Below are 16,733 nucleotides of genomic sequence, written 5' to 3' on the forward strand. Positions count from 1 at the left end.
AACAGTTACCATCCTCAACACTGTCAGCAATCAACTGCTCTCTTCCCAACCCCATGGAGAACATGAGTAACTTGCCCTCCTTACTCATTCTCCAAGTCCAAATACATCTCTACTCGAGCCCAGCCATAACCTTACTCAAACTCCAATGCCACACAATCCCAGCCCCCATTCAAACTAACCTCTCATCCAAGTCCCTCTCCGATCCTGCGACATTTGTTCTTCCCAAAGACCTAACCTTCAGCCCCAAATACAGCCACAATGACCTAGAAAAATATCTCCTCTCATTCACCAATTAATTCTAACCAAAAAATAACCCAGTGAGCATAAAACCCTGTCTAGAATAGTTCCAGTCCAAATCTCAAAGGCGTCCTTCTGCTACTCTCCAAAGCCATCCTCTCCTAGCAATCCAGGAATTATTCACATTCAGCATTGCCTTTCAATCCTTTCTAAAAATAAAATATCACCAAAACCCACACCTTATTCCTGCTGAGATCCAAGCTATTTATGAACAGAAGGTAGATCACTGTCACCTTCCTCCCTGTGCATAAGGGCTCAACTACTGTAGTACCTGAATATAAGGAGTGTGTGGCAGATGAGACCGACCTTTCTTAGAAACTTCAATACACAAAATTGTTCCTGATGGCCCAATTCCATCCATTCAAACTGAGCTGTGGAAAACCCAGAAAATATTAGACCCTCACAATGGCCCACAGCTGCTTCCAGTATCTCATCACCCTTCCCAATTAATGCAACCCCAATTTTTATTTCCTAAAATATACAAATCCTAACCTAACCTAACCTACATCCTGGATGTCTCATAGATACTGGATTTAAAGCTCCCACAAAACACACCTCAACCCTGCTTGCCCAACACCCCCACCTCTTAACACAGAGCTCCCAGCCTACATAAGACACCAATCACTTCCCAGAATGTCTTAAACCATTCCCACATCTCACCCCACCTTGAACTCTTGTCACAATTGATGCGACTTTGCTTTATACAATTATCCCACATACACATATCCTCTCCCAAATGTTGCCTGAAAGTCTTTCTAAACCCTTGTTTATTGTCACCTTAGCAACTTCATCCTACCCCCAAACTACTTTACTTTTGAGAGCCAGAACTACAAATGAATCAGGGAAGTGCAATGCAAAACAGGATGGTGCTATCGTATCCCGACATTTTCATGAGCTCCATGGAACAGGCATTTCTCAAAACCCAGAAACTGGATTTCCCTGGTTTTGTTCAAATTAATTGATATATTTGTGGTCTGGACTAATGTGAAAGAAGAACTCCACTTCCTGCAACAACTTAACTCCTTTCCCTTATTCAAATTCACCTGGTCCTTTTCCAAACACTAAGCCACCTTGCTTGTCCCTGACCACCTCACTGAAGCCCACACTGAAAACTTAAGTCTATGTAATACCAACAAAAAAGCAACAATATCTATACTTCGACAGCTGCCACACCTTCCACATCAAATAATCCTTCCCCTACAGCACACGCATGTGTAGAAGTGTATCTGCTCCATCTCCAAATCTACACCAACAACCTCTACCAGGCTTCCCATTCCCCTCACCTATTCCACATATCTTATTCACAAAAAAATGCACTGGGCAATATTTTCTCTCATCCTCTGACTAATACAGTTTGTTCCCCAAAAAAGTCAGAAACACTTCTCTTGTCACTAGGTACCACCCATGCCTTTAATGCCTTAATACTCTACTCCACTAAGATTATGACTTCCTCACATCAAGCCCTGAAATGAGATAGTCTCTCCCTTACAAATTCATCATACCATCCAATGTCACCTTCCATCGTCCTCCTAACCTCCAAAATATCTCAGTCAAACCTTACAACATTTCCAAACCATTAAACATAACCTAAGGATCCTACCCATGTTGTAAAACCCGACCCATATCACCACCAAGTACCACTTACTCCACTTCCACCACTGGTAAATCCTGCAATATCAAAGGTAGAGCAACTTGTGAAACATCACATATTGCTTACCAACCAAGTTATGTCCACTGCACAGCATTTTATAAAGTCAGGACGACCTTTAAATCGGCTGAGTGTATGAATGAGTATAGAACTGTCTGCCTTGGGGACACCCAGTATCCAGGTGGTGGATATGGTCTACAGTATGACTCAAGCGATCTGAGTGCTTGTTATATCCCACAGGTTATTTGGATCGTCCCACCCGATACCAGTTTCCCTGAACTTTATAGATGGGAACTTGCCTTCCAGCATATCCTTGCACCCTGACGCCACCCTGGATCTAATTCTTAATTGCATTGCTCATTTCTCTTTCCCCTAACCCACCCTTACTCCTCACTCTGTCCTTATCTCTGTATTTAAGCTGGCACAGCACTTAATGTACCATCTTTGAGCCATTTCTCTAATGACTACTCCTTCATTTCTAGCTACTCTCATGGGGTCTGAGTGACCTGTCCTTCGTTTTCAACCTTCCTACCCTATGTCTCTCCTCCCCAAAGAAGGTACTATTAGTTCTGAAACGTGTGTAGTGGATCGGTTTTACTTTGTGTGTGTTTACTGATAGCACTACATATTTTAATCTCCTGGCCAGCTATTATATTTCATAATGTGTTAGTTCTCTCCACTGAATTTCACTTTTAAACAAGATTCCATACTTCATGTACTAATAATTTAAGGACAGCCATTCTGTTACATCCTAACATAATAATCCATCCATTTACAATTACTTATTTTTCTGAATGTGTTTCTAGTGAATCCTTTTCAATTACAATTTTAGATTTCTACCATCTACCTGTAATGTACTTCCTTCTTGCCTGCTAACACGCCTCCAGATCAGACACTGCCCCCCACCCCCATATGTTTTCTCCCTCCTGAACATCACGTTTGAAATACTGCACCTAGTTTTGGAATGAGAGCACCCCATGAGTACCTGAGGATTTGCCCTCCACTCACAACAGATACGCTAAAACTGTCAACTGCTTATTAAACTTCTGCATCTCATCCAGGTCCTATTTAGGGATTAACAGTTAGTATACTCCTATGGGTGGCATTAATTGAGAAGTTGTGCAACATCCAGTTTTGCAACCCTGTATGTATTTTTGAGCATATTGTAGTGTGGATTTCCCCTTTATTAAGTACTTTGTTTCATTATTATGTCTCATCTGACTGCTTTATTTAGTTATATACAGGGTGAGCACAAAATCTTGCCCTGATTATAACAATTTATTTCATAATAACTGTTTGACATAATAATTTACATCTGATGCCGTTACATAGGTTAGTGTTACTAGTTTTTTGAGACTACTTACTTCAGTAAACCTCAACGTGTGGTCCCTTGGTAGCTCAGAGAATGTTGAGGTGGTATTCCAGTTTCCACCAGCTGCTTTGTAAACCGTGTTCTGTCACAGTACCCACAGCAGCTTGTATCCTAGCCTTCAGTTCGTCAACATCAGCAACTGTCCTTAACATAGCCCCAGAAAAAAAAAAAAAAGTCAAGGGGCGTAATGTCTGGAGAGCGGGGTGGCCAGGGTGTTGGACTGTTCCTTCCAATCCACCGATCCAGAAATGTTTCATCCAGGAAATAACACACTATCAAAGCCCAGTGGGGAAGGGGGGGGGGGGGAGGTGCTCCATCTTGCTGGAAAATTATCCATGGTTGATATTCTTCTAACTGTGGGGCAATGAACTGTTGCAAAACATCTAAGTAAATGTTAGCGGTAAGGGATTTTTCTGTGAAGAAAAACACTCCAAAACCTTGGTTATGCATGAGGTCACACCAAACGTTCACTTTTTTGCTGCCTCGCTGTAACTGTACAGTAGCATGTGGAGACTCTGAACCCCATATACAGACATTATGCCTATTTACCATTCCACTAACATGAAAGGTGGATTCAACAGTAAAGCACATGCGATTTAAGTAATAGTTAGCACCATCAATCCTGTTGAGAATCTCAGTTGTAAATTCAGTGCATGTCAGCAAATCATTTGGTTACAAGGCTTGCACGACTTGCACTTTGTAAGCATGCAACCTAGGCCTTTCATGAAGAATCTCCACCACCCTTGCTTGCGGTATTTGAAGTTCACGTGATGCTTAATGAGTTGATTTAGACAGACTCTGTTGAAATGATTACCGAATGTGATCAACAGTTGCATCTCTCACACGAGGCCTGCCAGTTCGAGGACGATCTTCAATGCTGCCTGTTTCGTTAAACTTTGTATATCATTGCTTTATTGATTTAACTTCAGGAGGGCCGCATCCATGAGAAGCCCAACATTTACACTGTACACTGATGGGCGATTTTGTTTCATGTAACCAAAGCACACATTGCGCTTTCTCCTGCTTCGACGCCATTTCGCCAGCAACTAACGTGACCTAACAGTCCACTTGGGTGTTGTGGAGCACTAGTGCCACCTATTGGTCACAACAACTAGTAACACTAACCTATGCAATGGCATCAAATGTAACTTATTATGTCAAACGGTTATTCTGTTATAAATTTTTATAATCAGGAAGACTTTGTGCTCAATCAATGGCTCTGAGCACTATGGGACTCAACTGCTGAGGTTATTAGTCCCCTAGAACTTAGAACTAGTTAAACCTAACTAACCTAAGGACATCACAAACATCCATGCCCGAGGCAGGATTCGAACCTGCGACCGTAGCGGTCTTGCGGTTCCAGACTGCAGCGCCTTTAACCGCACGGCCACCCTGTACTACAATCAGTATGGAATTTTAAAAAAAGGTGGCTGGCACTAATGACTACTGTCACTGAGCCTATGTTTCAAGTGCATCTCCAGATTTATTCAGAATTTGTGAACACGGAAATATTTTGCAACTGCTAAATACTTATGAGAATTCCAAACTCCTTCCCCCCTCCTCTCTGTACCCATCTCCTCCTCACAGCACTTTATTGATAGTATTTTGCATAGTTTTAACATGTGAATGTGCAGGATTACAGAGTTTTGGATCATTCAGATTCCATAGAAGCATCCTAATCACAATCGGACGAGTCATACATACAACTTTTCTTTTTCTGTTACATTGTTGACAAAGAGGAAAACAAAACAGTACATTGTTGTGTACACAATTTTTGCTTACAACCATCTTTGAGGAGAAAGAATATACATGGCATCAGTAATCTCTCTAATGGTTTACATGCCCTGTTATCACAGTTAAAACTGGCTGCAAAAAAGAAAGCAAAATCACACATTTTCACCGCACACCACAGCATTTTCTTTCTCACGGCCCGTTTTACCACAGAATATTTATTACTGTACAGTTTAAAAATACAAAGTAAATCAATTAAGAACAGTTTTTCAACATTTTTGCTAAAAATGTTTCCTTTTTTGCAGAATACATATGTGGGATGATTCAGCCGTCCCTTCTGCTGTTGTTTTACACAACCTGCAATGTTATCGCTAGCCTTCATAAACCAAAAACAAGATTTTCCTGTTCTCTCGCTTGCTACATGCAAATTATTTATTCAACCGAAAAAATTGAACAGAACCTTTTTGTAGTAAATTTAATGCAGTTACATATTGTACTGTGATATGTTTTGACTAGAGGCCATAGTTTTGGAGTTATTCAAGAAATACACACAAAAGTGACTTGCAAACAAACCCCCACTCCCACACGCAGCCCCCACTGGTCAGGATTTTTTGCATTTTGTTCACGGCACTCCCTTGTACCACTGCACAAATATTTGCAACTGCATCAGTTACTTCCCACACTCAACATTTGTTGGTCTTCGTTGACTGACCTTATTACACTACTGGCATAGCTGAGCACTTACAAATTGTAAAACTGATGTTTGTGTAAATCTTTGCTAATATTTTTTTGAATTTTAATAGCATAAAATGAACAATTACATCACTGTATTCATCTGGCCTTCTGACTATGAATCTACTGGGTCTGTAAGGGTTAAGTATGGATCAAATTGTCAATGTAATCAGTTTCACATATTGATCACAAAGGTTATTACTTTCACACGCATATTTAAATTAATAATGTTAACGAAGCAGCCAAATATGCTGGTGTTGTAACAGCCTAATCAATAATAACCAAGGAAGTTTTGATATTGGGAATAGTTCATGTAGATGAAAATTTTTGTATGGTGGTAGGAGGTATTGCCATGAACAATATCTACAAATCCAGATTGGTGAATGATGAGTGTGGGGTGGAGGTGCTTTGGAGGTAACTGTTGAATGTTTATCTTGAATAACTCAAAGCTGTGGCCTCCAAAGAAAATATATCCCAGTACAAAATTTAGCTACATTAAATTTCCTACAAGAAAAGTCCTGCTCTTTCTTTTCTTTACATTTTTTTCTGTATGACTAATAAGAGGAAGGAATGGAAAGTAATGCAAAATAATACTTTACTCCCCTGGTACTGCAGCTAGAATGATGGAATTTCCTAACAATACTGTTTGAAGTTTGTGCTACACTGGGTATTTTGTTTTCATGTGCAGTTCTAGCAAGAGAAGCCCGAACTATGAAACAAAAACACTGTGCATGTTACTGTTGTCAATTTGTGAAGAGCAGCGTAGTTATATATTTGTGGGCTAAAGGGCATAAACCGATTGAAATTCACAGGGACATGTATGGTATGCAAGGGTACGAATGTATGGGCCATTGCAATGCCTCGTGTGTATTCGTCCAAGAGGACCATATGAATTCTAGTGGTTCACCACACACCAGGCGACCAGTAACAGCTACAACCCCACAGAATGTCGGAGCCATTTCGAATGATTGACAATGTGCAACTGTGAATCTTGTCACAGCAATTCAACATTCCCTGTGTTGTAGTGTACAATATTGTTCAATGTGGTCAAAAGTATCCGGACACCTAGCTGAAAATGACTTACAAGTTTATGGCACCCTCCATCAGTAATGCTGGAATTCAAACGGGTGTTGGCCCATCCTTAGCCTTGATGACAGCTTCCACTCTCACAGGCGTACATTCAAGGTTTCTTGGGGAATGACAGCCCATTCTTCTCGGAGTGCTGCACTGAGGAGAGGTATTATGTCAGTCGGTGAGGCCTGGGATGAAGTTGGCATTCAAAAACATCCCAAAGGTGTGCTACAGGATTCAGGTCTGGACTCTTTGCAGGCCAGTCCATGACAGGGATGTTACTGTAGTGTAACCACTCTGCCACAGGCCGTGCACTATGAACAAGTGCTCGATCATATTGAAAGACGCAATCACCATCCCCAAATCGCTCATCGACAGTGGGAAGCGAGAAGGTGCTTAAAACATCAATGTAGGCCTGAGCTGTGATAGTGCCATGCAAAACATGAAAAACACAACCACATCATAACACCATCACCTCCAAATTTTACTGTTGGCACTACACATGCTGGCAGATGACGTTCACTGGGCATTCACCATACCACCACACCCTGCCATCGGATCGCCACATTGTGTATCATGATTCGTCACTCAACACAACATTTTTCCACTGTCCAATAGTCCAAAGTTTACACTCCTTACACCAAGCAAGGTGTCACTTGGCATTTACCGGCATGATGTGTGGCTTATGAGCAACCACTCTACCATGAAATCCAAGTTTTTCACCTCCCGCCTAACTGTCATAGTACTTGCAGTGAATCCTGATGCAGTTTGGAGTTCCTGTGTGATGGTCTGGATAGATGTCTGCCCGTTACACAATACGACCCTCTTCACCTGTCGGTGGCCTCTGTAGATCAACAGATGAGGTCAAACAGTACGCTTTTGTGCTGTCGGTGTCCCTTCACATTTCCACTTCACTGTCCCATCAGAAACAGTGGACCTAGGGATGTTTAAGAGTGTGGAAATCTTGTGTACAGACGTATGACACAAGTGACACCCAATCACCTGACCATGTTCAAAGTCCATGACTTCTGCGTAGTGCCCCACTCAGCTCTCTCAAAATGTCTAATGACTACTGAGGTGGTTGATATGGATTACCTGGCAGTAGGTGGCGGCACAATGCACCTAACATGAGAAATGTATGCTTTTGGGGGGTGTCAAGATTCTTTTGATCACTTAGTGTATGTTGAAATTCCGAAAAGTTATTGCTCGCCGGGACCTAAGAACCTGACTGACAACCACAAGAGTGAGTGAATGATGATTATCACTGGTGATACGTCGTGGGCCTATTACTGCACCCCCAAACCAAGCATGTCTCTAGGCAGTGGAAACATAATGGTTCTCCAGGACATATATAAAAATTCAAAGTGACTCAATCTGCTAGGAAAGTGCTTGTGACAGTGTTCTGGGATATGCGCGGTATGTTATTGGTGGACTTTGCTGAACACGCTATTTAACGGAGTGCGACATCTAGAGCAGAAATCTGGCTCTAGCAGAAAGGAGGCAAACTGAATCTAAAAGCAATTAAAACATTGTAAAATAGGGGTGAAAGAGTAGCCTGGTCATGGAGGGTTGGGGAACCAACAGACCTAGCATACAGGGAAGATAGCCCACCTGTTATCACACCTGAAACTTTACAACTGAGAACAGAGACAACTCTCATGGAGAAAAGTCAGAATCAGGTAAACCATCTGTGAATCACCCACCAGTATTAGGATGCAATGAATCAAGTCCATAATTAGCATGGAGAGCCAAAGGAGGTGACATTCCATCAAGATATGAGCTACTTTCTATAAGGCTCCACAACCACAATGTGGGAGTGGCTCATTAAGAAAATAAAGCTATGAGTTAACCTGGTATGATCGATGTGGAGGTGACATAGGACTGTGGACTCCTGGGTAAAGTGCCATGTATCAGTAGTATTCCTGATTGTGGTAAGTTTATTAGATGAGTCAGTAGCCCACCAGATGGTTTTACATTTTCAAATGAGCAGAGATCTAACAAGCAACCACAAATCCCCAACTGGAATTGGCAAGTGAACAGGTAATGAGTAAGTGCTCATCTAGTCAAACAGTTAACCAGTTCAGTCCCAGAGATATCCACTTAGGCTAAGCACAAATTGAGATGCATACAGCATGTGAGACACGACATGACACTACAATGTGACGCACGTGTTCCGCACATGTCGCGCAGGTCCAACGCATTGATGCGCGTACACATACTTTGCACGTGCCGGTTGGCGACAGTCTGCACTGACAGAAATGAAGCATGAGCACATCGTAATCTTTCACAAATGATTTTACAGAAACTATTCAGTAAAAATATTCCATTTTTACCTTGCGTGTAGCGTTATATGTCAGCTTCGTGGCGAAGTGCCCATCGTCTCGCTAATGGTCATACTTATTGTGGTACACACATTTTTTGTAAGACATTAGGCAAAATTCAAAAAGTTTGCAATGAAAAATAGGGGTCATTATGATTTTGCATTTGGTGCGTACTGCACCACATGTTGCTGCGTATGAAATTTAGCTAACATGTTGAATTTTTGTTCAGACTTGGAAGGAGGTCTCTACCTGCCTCCAATCTCCAGAAAATGGATCCCATGCAGCGCACTTACTTCCGATCTCACACCCGCGAGAATGAAATACTTGCAACATCTCTTATATCTCCTACACCACTTGAGACATCGAAATGAAAGTTTGGCAAATGACAGCATACGAGGAGGAGGAGGAGGAGAGTATTTTGCCAATTCGTAAGTACATGGAACTTTCTTATCTATGGTGGTATATCGGTACTTATACTTCGTTTTTTTTTTTTTTTCACTCCAGTGACTTATTTTTTAAAAGAGTTATCAATAGTTAGCGAAACAAAAGTTTCCCAGTATGAAAATACTGCAAACCAACACTACGAGGTTTTTCGTAAGCTATAGAGCTCTGTGATTGCCTATTACTTGTTTAATGAGGCATTCTGTTTCAGAATTCTGTCACAGTAGCTGCTGTAAGATGAGTTTGTGCGAATTACACTGTGTTTTGACAAAAGAAGTACAATTAAACCCGTCAACAAGAGAAACATGGCCGTTTGTCATAAATGGTGATGCTTCTTCTAATGAGAGAAGGTTAACAACTTACACAAAAGTAAATTGCCAATTCTGTTTGAATTTTGGTTGAATCACCGTAAACCATCGTATTTTTAACACTGAGTGACTGGAATGGAAGCTTACCAGAGGATTTTATTCCTTCTCTTGATCTGAGCAGTTTTAAAATAATTAATGAGCGTTCCTTCAGGCAGAATGATAGGAACATGGCAGCTGCTGGTTACTCACCTACGGCTTGCCAAACTGATAATGTGTGGTGGCGAATAAAATAGTTGTTACTGAAAAAAAAAAAAAAATTGATCTGTTGCACAACACAATGGTCAGTGTATTGCCAGCAGCAGAGGATAATGCCCGCAACAGGAATGCAGAGGCTAGCCATGTGTGCCTTGCAAGCTAGAGTTCGCAAAACATTGTCATGAAAGTAGATCTGCCTTGATATCTTCTTTTTCTTCTTCCCCTTTTTCCCTCCGCCATTACTTTTATTCCTTCCTTCAATAAACAGTCCCACATCAAACAATGTCCAATCCAATTTCGTTTTCTCTTTCTGATGACTTTCAGCATGTTTCTTTCTCCTCCAACTCTTCTTACTACTTCTTCATTCCTTACTCGGTCTTCCCATTTCACTTTTTCCATTCTTCTCCATATCCACATCTCTAGTGCCTACAATCTCCTTTCATCTTCCTTCCTCAACGTCCAGGTGTCCACACCTTATAGTGTAACGCTACAGATGCAACACTTGGCAAATATTTTCCTCAGATCTTTGTTTAGTGGTCCACAAAGTAATTTCTGTTTCCTCTTGAATCCTCCTTTTGCCATTGCAATTCTTTTTCTAATTTCTGTTGAGCAATACATATCATTCATTATTACACTTCCCAAGTAATTGAAGTTACTCACATCCTCTATTTCCTCTCTCCCTACTTTCATACGGCATTTTCTCCCCTTTCCTCCAATTACCATGCTTTTCGTTTTCTTCTTGTTAATCTTCATTCCATATTCTTCTAATTTTGTGTTTAGATCATCTAACATTTGTTCCATCTCTGATGCACTCTAGGCCATCACAACTATGTTGTCTGCAAATCTTATACAAAATGGTTCAAATGGCTCTGAGCACTATGGGACTTAACATCTTAGGTCATCAGTCCCCTAGAACTTAGAACTACTTAAACCTAACTAACCTAAGGACATCACACACATCCATGCCCGAGACAGGACTCGAACCTGCGACCGTAGCAGTCTCGTGGTTCCGGACTGCAGTGCCTAGAAAATCTTATACACTCCACTCTCCAACCCCCTATACAAACTCCTCTCTTTCCATCAAAACTTACACTAATAATTTCCTCCAGATATAGCCTATATTGAACAGTGTTCGTGATAAACAACAACCTTGTTTTACACCTCTTCGCACTTCAGTTTCTTCACTCAGCACACCTCCTATTCTTACTCTTGCTTTCTAATTAGCCGTCTATCTCTCCAGTCAACTCCATGTTTCCTTAGGATTTCCATCAGTTTGTCCCATCTGACACTTCTTTTTCTTCTCCATGTACCTCTTCCCTATCACTCTCAGTAGCCCAATGGCATCTCTAGTTCCCACTCCTCACCTGAAATCAAATTGTTCATCTCCTATTACGCAATTCAGCTTTCCATATAGCCTTCTGTTGAGCGTCCTCAGCAAGACTTTGGCTGCATGAGATATCAGGCTCACTGTTCTATGATCCTCACACTTTTTGCTGTTCTTTTTCTTTTCTATAGGTATTAAGATACTTTCTGTAAAGTCCTTTGGCCATTTTCCTGTCATGTATATTTGATTATACAATTCAAACAACTCCCTTTTCCTTTCTTTCTCCAGTGACTTTAACAGTTCTGCAGGAACCTCATCAACTCCCATTGCCTTTCCATTTTTCATCTCCTTCATAGATTCTTCCATCTCACTAGTTAGTACTGCATTTCCTTTGTCATCATCTGCAACTTTATCTTCTTCTATCCCAAGGTCTTCCTCATTTGGCCGGCTGCCTGCAGCTTACAGCCATTCTATATATTCTTCCCATATTCTCATTATTTCTTGGGGTTCACTCACCATTTTACCATCTGCTGCCTCTAGTTCCTTTAGTCCATTGTTGTTTCTCTTTTCCCTGAATGTCAAATCCATTGCTTCTTTGTACATCAAATCATATTTTCCTTCTTTCTCTAATTTCTCTACCTTGTCACACTTTTCTGTCAGCTGTTTCTCCTTTGTTTTTTCTGTATCCATTCTTAATTCACTACTTAACACCTTTAGTTGCGCTTCCCTTCTGTGTTTACAGTTTTCCATTTCCTGCAATAATCCATCTTGGTTGTTACTCATTCTTTCTTCACTTTTTTCCTCTCCTTGACTCCAAGTATTTCCTTAGCTGCCTTTCTGACCCCATGTTTAAAACGAACCCATCTTCCTTCTGTGTATTCCGTTTCCTGTCCTTTCATCAAGATTTCACAATATGCATTCTCTAATTTTTCACAACTGCCTTTGTCTTTCAGTTTCTCAAAGTTAATGTGCTCTCTCTTATGTCCCTTCCAGGTTCTTTTCAATTTAAGTAGAACCTCAACTATTACTAATATATGATCTGAATAAATATCTGCATCTGGATAGCTTCTGACGCTCTCTAGGCAATTTCGGTATTTTTGTTATATCATTATGTAATCAATTTGATATCTTTTGTTGTCAAATCGAGATATCCTAGTATACCATCTTCTTTTGTGGTTATCAAATAGAGTATTTCCAACTACCATGAAAGTTTCATTGCAGTATTCCAACAATCTTTGCCCTCTCTCATTTCTTTCTCCCAGTCCAAATTTTCCCAGAGCTTTTTCCTTCTGGTTCTTCGCCAACTACCACATTCCAATCACCCATTATAACAATTCACTAATTTCTTTTCTCTCTCTCTCTGCTATGTTTTCTATCATCTCATAACATTCTTCTACCTCTTCATAAGAATGATTACTTGACCTGGATGATAACTAAGTCTCTCTTTTTCCCTTTCAGTCTCATCATCATTATTCTTCCACTAATATATTCAACCTAAATAACCTTGTCCTTCAGTCTTATACCTATGAAAATTCCAACCCCATGCATCCAATATTTATCTCACCTTAATAGTATAATCAGAAGTCATCACTTTCTAGTTCTTCACAACCACCTCATCTCACCTCACACAACCCGAGTACATTCAATTTGTTTCTTGTCATTTCATGTTTGGTGTTTTCTAATTTCCCTTCCTGGAGAAGGGTTAAAACATTCCAAAACCAAATCCTCAATAAGTCTTCCTTCTTCTTCTCCTTCCTTCCTTTTCCATTTGCCCTAATCTCTTAGAGTCCTCATTGTATTCCCCTCCCTGAGATCCGATTGAGGGGAAGCTTTACCTCCAGAATATTGTACAAAGATGTCCATCCCATGAACGTCTAGGGAAGTAATTCCAGTGGTGGTTTCCCATTGCCTTCCAATGAGCATTATACTACATGTGATATATAATCAATGTTATATCAGTAATTTCTACTTTTTTAATGTTCATTTGTTAACAGTTTCCTTTTATTAATCACTTCTCTTTGTTTCAGATGCCTCCATGGTAGGATGTTTTATGGAGATGCTCCGTCTTTTGTGTGAAGCAAAAAAGTGTAAACTTGTATCTCAGTGCTATGTTTATTTCAGGTTTGGAGAGGGGTTTTATTTGGTAAGTTGAAAAACCTATGTCCATTACGAGTCCTTCCACAAAAATATTATATCACTAAGATGTAGTCTTATTGACACAACATGGTCAGAAGAAATTATTTATCTACTTAGATTAAGGCTTCACAAGTAGAATCCAGAGCTGCTGCAATCAAGAAGAAATGAGTTAAAGTGATAACCTCCAGGATGTCACTTCACAATATGTTAATGAGAATTGGTGGTGTTACAGGTGAACATAACAACAGCAGCTGTTTGGTCTGCCGACCTCCCTCATATCTTCAATGACTTATCATTATTTATACAATCAGTAAAAAATTAAAAAAACTAAATCATGTCACCACCACTGGCCACCAGTGACCGAAGACTGCTGAATGAGCATGTGAGTAGATAAAAGTGTTATATTGCATACTTTTAAAAATGTGCCGATTGTACTTTATTTCAGTGTTTCAGTTTTACAACTACTATGGATGAATGAGCCGAGTACCAAAAGTAAGGTGGTAAAAATGGCTACAGAGGAAAATTATCCTAATAATATACTGTAGGTAAACTGTGAAGAATATGCAGACAACTATTTTGCAACAATTGCAAGGACCATTCAATTATCACATAGGCATGATTACACTTGGTAGAGTCTATCAATACTAAACCCACATCCTATCCTGTTCTAAAAATTGTGTAACTGTGGGTATCATCAGTAGCAGTATTATTATTCTGAAAAATTGCTTCAATATTACATAGACCACAAGATAGGCAACAATTAGTCACCATTTGGACCCAGTGTAAAATGCATATAAAGTTTTTAAAAATTTCATAATATATTTTAATGAAGATCACTATTTTAATTTTCAACAGAATGTTTTTAATTTGCCAATATGGAACCAGTCAACAAAGTAGTTGTTCAGAATAGTGGAGGAAATTTAGATGTAGAAAATGTTACTGCGCATGGTCAAATGACAAATGCCAGTGAAACACACAATGTCGGATACCAGCGGAATAATCATGAAAATTATTTAAACTCAGTTCATGAAGGGAAGGAAAATGTGCTGATTGGTGACGTAACACTATTCACAGTAGATGAAATCAACTCGCAAATGACCCTAGGGAGCATTTTTTCCCAAGATAATAGCTGAAGACATGCTAGCGTGGGTTCCAAAAAATCTGTTGATGTCACATGAACAGAGCCTGATCATGAGCAAATCCGAAAGATACACAAGGTGTTAGCACGTCATCAATGTCCGAAAAACAAGTAATATTAAAAGCTATTTGTGACCTAAATATGAACATTTGCAATTTTTGCAGATTTATATGACGACTTAACAGAGAAGTTTGACGATTTGAGCACAAAGTTACGCTCGACCTGCGCAGAGATCTGGCAAAAGATTTATGCACAGACTTGTCCACTGGCTTAAATAAGCTAGACCACAAGTTCTCGTCCATAATTAAAAATCAAAAGTCGAAATTACAGAAACTGTGAAGCTTGTGCAAGGCAACATAACAGAATTGCAATCAGTCAGAACTTACTGGACGAAGTACAAAAAATATCCAGAGAGGGTGAACCCTTGAAACTAGGTCACAAATTTGTGAAAAAATACCAAGAACACATGGACAAGGATAGCAGTAAAAGAGTGAATATGCACAGAGCTCGTGAATAGCAGTGGTACCTCAAAGGAACCGACCGCAACCACAATCAAAGCAAAATAGATATGTCTGGGAGCATGAATGCATTCATCTGTGACAACATCTGGCAGTGAAGAATGGGACTAAATTTGAAACAACCAATAGTAATGACAACACTGTCATATGTTGTGTACAATCGCATGCACACAGAGACGGAGACATTGCCACTGCCTGTGAGCACAGCACCTCATTTGTCATCTACTTTAGCAGATGAAGGCCTAATTAGGCATAGACAACTTCCAGTATATTCAACTGAGGGGAGGAAGTATCCATAAGGGCAGTCCGGAATGCGCTGCCACATAACTGGATGGAAGCACAAAAGATCTGATTCATTGTAGGCAATACCCAAAGTGACACTTTGCTCTGGGCTCTTCTTCTTCTTCTTCTTCTTCTTTTTTTTTTAAGGGCGCAAAACTGCTATGGTCATTAACACCCGGTCCGTGACTTAGGAAACAGGAAAAACCGAAAATGGAAACCAGCAGCAATGGGAACGAAACTCAAAAAATTAGAGAAACTAAAAGCAGAAGGAAGGCTTAAAAATCCACTACAGAAAGGGGTTGGTTGTCCCCAAAAAAAGCTTCAAATAACTGACGTCATTTCACTGGCACTAATAAACTTGAGAATGCGATCGGCCAAGCGCGTGTCATCTGCTAAAATGGACGATATATCAGGCGACAGCTGTAGACGGGCGCTTAACGGAGTAAAATAGGGGCACTCAATTGAAAGGTGTCTTACCGTCCACAGCTGAGAGCAGTGGGGACAGAGTGGGGGAGGATCGCCGCTTAAAAGATGTCGATGGCTAAAAAGACAGTGTCCTATCCGAAGTCTAGTTAAAATTACCTCCTCCTGACGACGCGTTCGGGAGGAAGAGGTCCAAGCACAGGGTAGAGCTTTCACGTCCCACAATTTACTATGGGGAAGTGTCTACCAATGTGCGTACCATAAAAGAACAACACGACGACATAAAACGCTCCGTAGATCGGCGAAGGGAATCGATCGAATAGCTGGCCGAAGGAGAGAAACTGCAGCCTTGGCCGCTATATCGGCCGCCTCATTTCCACAGATACCAATGTGTCCTGGGAGCCAGAGGAACGCCACTGAGACGCCCCCCCAGGTGGAGCAAGCGCAGACAGTCCTGAATCCAGTGGACCAGAGGGCGGACAGGGTGGAGAGCTTGGAGACTGAGTAGAGAGCTGAGAGAATCTGAACAGATAACATACTGTATCCAATGATGGCGGCGGATGTATTGGACAGCCTGGAGAACAGCGTAAAGCTCCGCAGTATACACCGAACACTGGTCGGGAAGCCGAAATCGATTTGGGGTGTCGCCAACAATATAGGCACTCCCTACACCTAACGATGTTTTTGAGCCATCAGTGTAAATAAATGTGGCTTCCTTCATTTGTGCACATAGAGC

At 40.7% G+C, this 16,733-nt stretch overlaps 1 protein-coding gene across 29 annotated transcripts in view; it reads right to left on the reverse strand.

The window, feature by feature from the left end:
* Positions 1-16,733, reverse strand: part of LOC126236381 (uncharacterized) — a 345,701-nt gene that overhangs the window by 290,781 nt on the left and 38,187 nt on the right. The gene's annotated exons all lie outside the window — the stretch shown is intronic.

This window comes from Schistocerca nitens, chromosome 2, assembly GCF_023898315.1.
Source record: "Schistocerca nitens isolate TAMUIC-IGC-003100 chromosome 2, iqSchNite1.1, whole genome shotgun sequence".
Classification (NCBI taxonomy): domain Eukaryota; kingdom Metazoa; phylum Arthropoda; class Insecta; order Orthoptera; family Acrididae; genus Schistocerca; species Schistocerca nitens.